The sequence below is a fragment of the Panthera uncia genome (assembly GCF_023721935.1).
Source record: "Panthera uncia isolate 11264 chromosome B2 unlocalized genomic scaffold, Puncia_PCG_1.0 HiC_scaffold_24, whole genome shotgun sequence".
In the NCBI taxonomy this organism is placed as follows: Eukaryota; Metazoa; Chordata; class Mammalia; order Carnivora; family Felidae; genus Panthera; species Panthera uncia.
The window spans coordinates 101,874,636-101,880,635 of NW_026057580.1; the positions used below are offsets into that span (position 1 = coordinate 101,874,636).

Below are 6,000 nucleotides of genomic sequence, written 5' to 3' on the forward strand. Positions count from 1 at the left end.
CAGTATGGTAAAAAAAAATGAAATATCGATTAAAAAAAATAAATGAATAAGTTGGGCTATTTATAATCTTTCAGACCTAATCTCTGCTTAATGTTACATTTCCTCTGCAGAATAGGTGTTGTCTTTAAAAAATACCAAGTATTTCCATGACGCTGTGTTCCTGAAACAGGTACTCTTCTATGGATAATTTTAATTATCGTTTTAATTCCAATATTTAATTGCCCTTTAAAGCCAAATATCGCTGAGCATCTGATTTGGGGATCGCCACTCACTTATCTCGTGACAGTTTTTTTAACCAATTAATGTTTTTAAAGCAATCTCCCGGTATCGTTTTTCGAGATATTGCATTTTAAAACTTCGCGTTTCCTCAGCCATGTGTTCTTTTTCCTTAGTCTGACATTTCCATGGTTCCAAATGGCCCTCAGATGTGAGCAGCTAGGGAGGCTTGTTAAAATACAGATGGCTGGTCCCACCCCCAGACTGTCTCATTCTGTAGGCTTGAGATGGGGCCTGGAAATGTGCATTTCCAACAAGTTCCTAGGTGATGCCACGGCTTCTGTTCTTCAGTCTACACGTTGAGAAGCAGTGATCTAGATAAAATATTGTAAACTATTGACAGATGTTGTTATTGCTGGTAGGATGGACTAAGACCGTGGCAGGGGAGATGGAGAGAGGTGGATGAGTTTGGCAAGTATTTAGGAAGTAGAATCCACAAGGCTTACCCATGGTTTGTTTATTTATTTCGAAAGAGAGAAAGAGAGCACATGTACCAGCTCGAGCGAGTGGGGGAGGGGCAGAGAGAGAATTCCAAGCAGGCTCCACGCTGTCAGCTCAGAGCCCAACTTGAGGCTCTGTCCCACGACCATGAGACCACGAACCCAGTCGAAATCAAGTGTGGGACGCTCACCGGACTGAGCCACCCAGGCACCCCTTATCCATGGTTCAGACGGGACTGTTGGTAAGCGAGGGGAAGGACTCAAGCAGGTCTCTTGACTTTGGTAGCTTGAACAAATTCGTGGATGAACAAGTACTGAAATATGAAACGAGCAGGGTGGTGGATCGTGGCGAGAAATCATAAACTCCATTTAAGGTTTAACTGAAATATTTTTTAGATGTCAGGCACCTTGCCTGACCTAGAGTACATTTTCAGTAAGTGACAGATGTTGTTATTGCTGTCATTACCACCTTTACTACAAAAGCTGACCAGTCCTCACCGCCCCACCCTGCCACACGGAACTCCCAAGTCCTTTCCTCAGCCACCATATTTAAAGGCTAAGAATTACTCCTTTATGCAAGATGTAGGTATGAACGGGGAGATTTCCTGCTGATAGCTACCCCTTCGTGGTATGAGTGGATAGGGGAAGGAAAAGCAAAGGGAGGGAAAAAGGAGGAAAACTTAGGAGGAAAAAAGGAGGAAAAAAGGAAAACTTAGGAAAAAAAAAGGAGGAAAAAGTCAGGAAAAACTTATTGCCTGAGTTATTACAGATAGCCTTACAACAATCATCTTAAATAGGCGGAATTATCCCATTTTCCAGATGAAATAAATAACTTGCCCAATGTCTTATAAAAACCTGAGTGAAAATTCAAACCCAGCTCTGTCCTGACTCCATTACATTTGGGCTTTCTACTCCAAACTCTACCTTTAATGCCAAGCAATAGACTTCTTTGTCTTTCTTACGTCACAATGATGACCTACATAGACTGTAGGCAACACCCGACAATTGCTAGTGACTTTTAACCTTTTAAAATCCTGACTCATAGTGAGAACCACTTTTTACACAGCATGCCATATTTACATTCATACATATATGTCTCTCTCTCTATATATGTGTTACACATCTGTATGTGCAGCAATATGACTGAGACTAATTTTCAAGAAATAACACTCTAGGGGGTGGCACTTCTGAGTCTTGATTCAGCTCAGGTCATGATCCCAGGGTTGTGGGATCGAGCCACACGTTGGGCTCCAGGCTGAGTGCGGAGCCTGCTTAAGGTTCTCTCTCTCCCTCCGCCCCTCTCCCCTGCTTGTGCTTCCTCTCTCTCTCTCGCTCAAATAAAATTAAAAAATAACTCAGTGAGATAGGTATTATCAATATTTAATCTCTATGAATGCAGTCTGATACTCCTCATTCATTGCAATGAATATATATTAGGATCCACAGAACTGATTTCACAATCAACTTTTGGGTCTCCACTAAATCGCTGGGAAATCTTCTGGAATTCCTTTTCTTGCCTTGGAATTCACTCACCAACACCATGGCAATTCCAATTAGAAAGACAGAAGGGGTGAGTAGGATTCCTGGGTACTTTGTGTATACACATCTTATGAGTACATGTATACTTGCCTACCCTGCAGATCTTTGTAAGGGCAAACATATTACAGTGGAGATGAAGAACTTCAATTGTTTAAAACGTTTATTTATTTTTGAGAGACAGAGCACGAGCAGGGGAAGAGCAGAGAAAGGGAGACACAGAATCCGAAGCAGGCTCCAGGCTCTGAGCTGTCAGCACAGAGCCCGACACAGGGCTCGAACTCACGAACCGTGAGATCACGGCCAGAGCTGAAGTTGGACACTTAACCGACTGAGCCACGCAGGAGCCCCTAAAAAAAAATTTTTTTTAATGCTTACTTATTTTGAGAGAGACAGAGTGTGACCGGGAGAGGGGCAGAGAGAGAGGGAGACAAAGAATCTGAAGTGGGCTCCAGGCTCTGAGCTGTCAGCACAGAGCCTGATGCGGGGTTCCAACTCACAAGTCGTGAGATCATGACCTGAGCTGAAGCTGGATGCCTAACTGACTGGGCCACCCAGGAGCCCCAAGATGAAGAACTTTTCAAAGTAATCAGGGGCGCCTGGGTGGCTCAGTCGGTTAAGCGTCCGACTTCAGCTCAGGTCATGATCTCACGGCCTGTGACTTGAAGCCCCACGTCAGGCTCTGTGCTGACAGCTCAGAGCCTGGAGCCCGCTTCGGATTCTTTGTCTCCCTCTCTCTCTGCCCTTCCCCCGCTCACACTCACTCTCTCTCTCTCAAAAATAATAAACATTAAAAAGAATTTTTCAAAGTAATCAAGTCATCTGATTGTGCTACGTAGCTGTGTTTACTTGGACTGATTGTTCAAGTTCTCTGGAGCCCATTTCTTCTTACGTGAAAGGAGGTATTTTACCCAGATCACCTCCCAGGCCCTTTTTCACCCTCATGGGATATATTATAAAAAGCTCTGAGTAAATGGTACTGTATCAGATCTGAAATAGTATGATGATGATCATGATGTTGATGATCAGTCTTTTACATGTTGTTCAAAAGCCCCTAAAGAATTTTTTTTGGAGTTTATTTATTTGAGGGAGACAGAGACAGTGCAAGCAGGGAAGGGGCAGAGAGAGAGGGAGAGGGAATCCCAAGCAGGCTCTGTGCTGGTAGCGTGGAGCCTGACACAAGGCTCGAACTGACTTAACTGTGAGCTCGTGACCTGAGCTGAAACCAAGAGTCAGAGGCTTAACCGACTAAGCCACCCAGGCGCCCTGCCCCTGAAGAAATTTTTGAAAGCAAAGATTGACATTAACTAAAGGAAGAAAGACTCAAATTTGGGAGAAGTAATCGGGCTCGTTTTGAGCAGACACATTATGAAGTCGAGAGCAGAGAGGTTCAGCTTCATTTTAAAAATGGTCATCAACATTATTCCTGTTGTAGAAGTTGAAAATGACTCCTCAAAAGTTCTTACTTCTCTACAGACAGCAAAATTGTGGGTATCAACACACCCCAATGTTAGTTATCTCATTTCCCCATACATTTATTAGGGAGCACTGAGAAAAGGAGCTTAAATATCTAGGGTAGGTTGATTTCTAGAAACACCAAAATGCGGGCTAAGGTTTAATTATATTGATAGGTGTATATGTGTTGTTGCTTAAAAGTACCTGTCTTTAGATGACCCTGAAATATAATATCACCTCTGAGGACTTGGGTAACAATTAGCAAGGCCTTGCCTCATCTAGGATGGGGAAACTGAGCACGGAAAGGTTAAATGCTTTGCCCCTAGGTCATCTGATGAGTCAAGAAGAAAGACTCATGATTGGTGCTGGAGACTTAGTCCTCCCCCAACCCGGCTCCTGGCACCCTGATTACTTGACTTCTTGCTTCATCCCTTGCCCGAAAGTATTTATGTGGAGAACAGGCTGCCTCCTGGTAGACGCCGCACGGTTCGTATTTTCTTGAATTGAGTAAGTTACCACGTGACTAATACATCGAAATTCTCAAATACACCAGTGAAATCAACCCTGAAAGGTTGGGGTTTTTTTCTTAGTTTCATGTCTCTATCGATGTGATAATGATATTAGTAAAGCCCGCCACTGCTTTAACTAAAATTATTGGGGTTCCCAGCATCTCAGAGCACACATCCGGGGTACCTCCTGCATCCGTTCAGGAAAGCACAGGCCTGGTCATACTGACTCAGTGCCCAGCACTCTTGACCCTTCAACCTGATGCCTCCTTACTCTCAAGGGAACACTTCCTCATTGTTTTTCTTCCCTTTCAAAACTATTGTCATCAGGGATTACGCTTATAAACGTAATTACTTTTTAAAAAGTTTTTTTTTTTTTTCAATTTTGAACGTTCCTTAAGGGCTATTCATCCATGTGCATCGATGGATGGTGCTCCCAGTAATTAATGCTGTAGCAAGGACGTTTCAAGGACACGCTCTTATCCCCTCCTTTTCTGTGGACTCCGAAGGAAAAACAAAAACAAACAAGAGAGGCCTCTAAAACAAGCAAGGGCTCTCTCTTCCTGGAGCATTTCACCTGCTTTTATTTTATTTATTTATTTTTTTTGGTACCTCTCAGCCCTTTAACGTAGGATCAGTTTCCTTGTGGTTTCTTAACGGTTACACAAAGGGATCAATCACCAAATAAGATGTGTCATCTCCCAGGGAAAATTCTCTTGAGTGGGTTTCAAAGAAAGACTCATAAAAGGATAAATACTTCTGCAGGGCTATTTCCCTTATAAAATAAACCCGTCATGGATCTTGTCCTTGGAAAAACACACACACGGAGTGTGTGTTGCCTCAGTGGTTACAACCATAACATTTAGCTCCGAAACTGGCCCTTCCCTATGCTCTCACTGCAAGGCAACCATTAAAACCCGAAGCGCATTTTCCCTAAACAGCCGAAACCCCTAGCAATGCAGGGCATTGTGGGCACCCAGGAACCGAAACGTCCCGCTCATAATAAAAACGGTGCACACGATGGCTCGTGCCCAAGGTTTCACGGCTGTTTTTGCAAGTCTCGGCTGACAGCTTCAGAGTTGCATTTCCTAGGATGGCTTGACTGCACGCGGGGCGAGGTGCGGATCGATCGTGCAGCGACACCGACTCTTCGCGAACGCTTTCGGCGGCAGTCGCTTAAAGATCCACTTTCTCGAGTTCCTGTGGCCCAAAACGTTTCCGTGCATGGCGCGACTGGAAGCCTGCGCAGGCGGGAGACGCAGCGCGGCTGCTCTTTCAACAGGCGATTTGTTCTCCTGTCTGTGGCTCATTTCCATGCAAAGAGCCTGACATCAGAGCACCTTTTGTTGCTAAACGCTTTCTTTAGCGTCGAGGGGAGAGAGTCATGTGGAGCTGGAAGAGCTCATTTTCCAGAGAGGGGTCCCGAGGCGCGCCCGGCCGGTCGCCGAGGCGCCGCGCTCAGCCCAGCGGGGCCCTGCCCGGACTTGCTGGAAGAAATGAGTCGCGTGCCTTAGCGAGCTGGTCCCGGCCGCGGGAAGAAACGCCTTCGCCGCGGCTTTAGGCGCCGCTGGGGCCGCCGCGGTTCCCCGCCGTAAAACTCGGTGGTGCGGACTTTGCCTTCCGCTACCCCGCGGCCGAGCCGAGCCGGGCTGGGAAAGTTTCTGGAGTTGTCAGTCGCGCGGCCCGCCGCCACCTAGAGCCGAGGCGCGGGCGCCTGCGAGGGGCCCCCGCGGGGTCGCCGGGGCCATGCGGCGCGGGGGCGCGGCTCGCTGACGCGGCGGGCGGGG

At 46.3% G+C, this 6,000-nt stretch overlaps 1 protein-coding gene across 2 annotated transcripts in view; it reads left to right on the forward strand.

Moving 5' to 3' along the window:
* SASH1 (SAM and SH3 domain containing 1) overlaps positions 1-6,000 on the forward strand; it is a 312,995-nt gene that overhangs the window by 114,887 nt on the left and 192,108 nt on the right. The window lies entirely within an intron of this gene.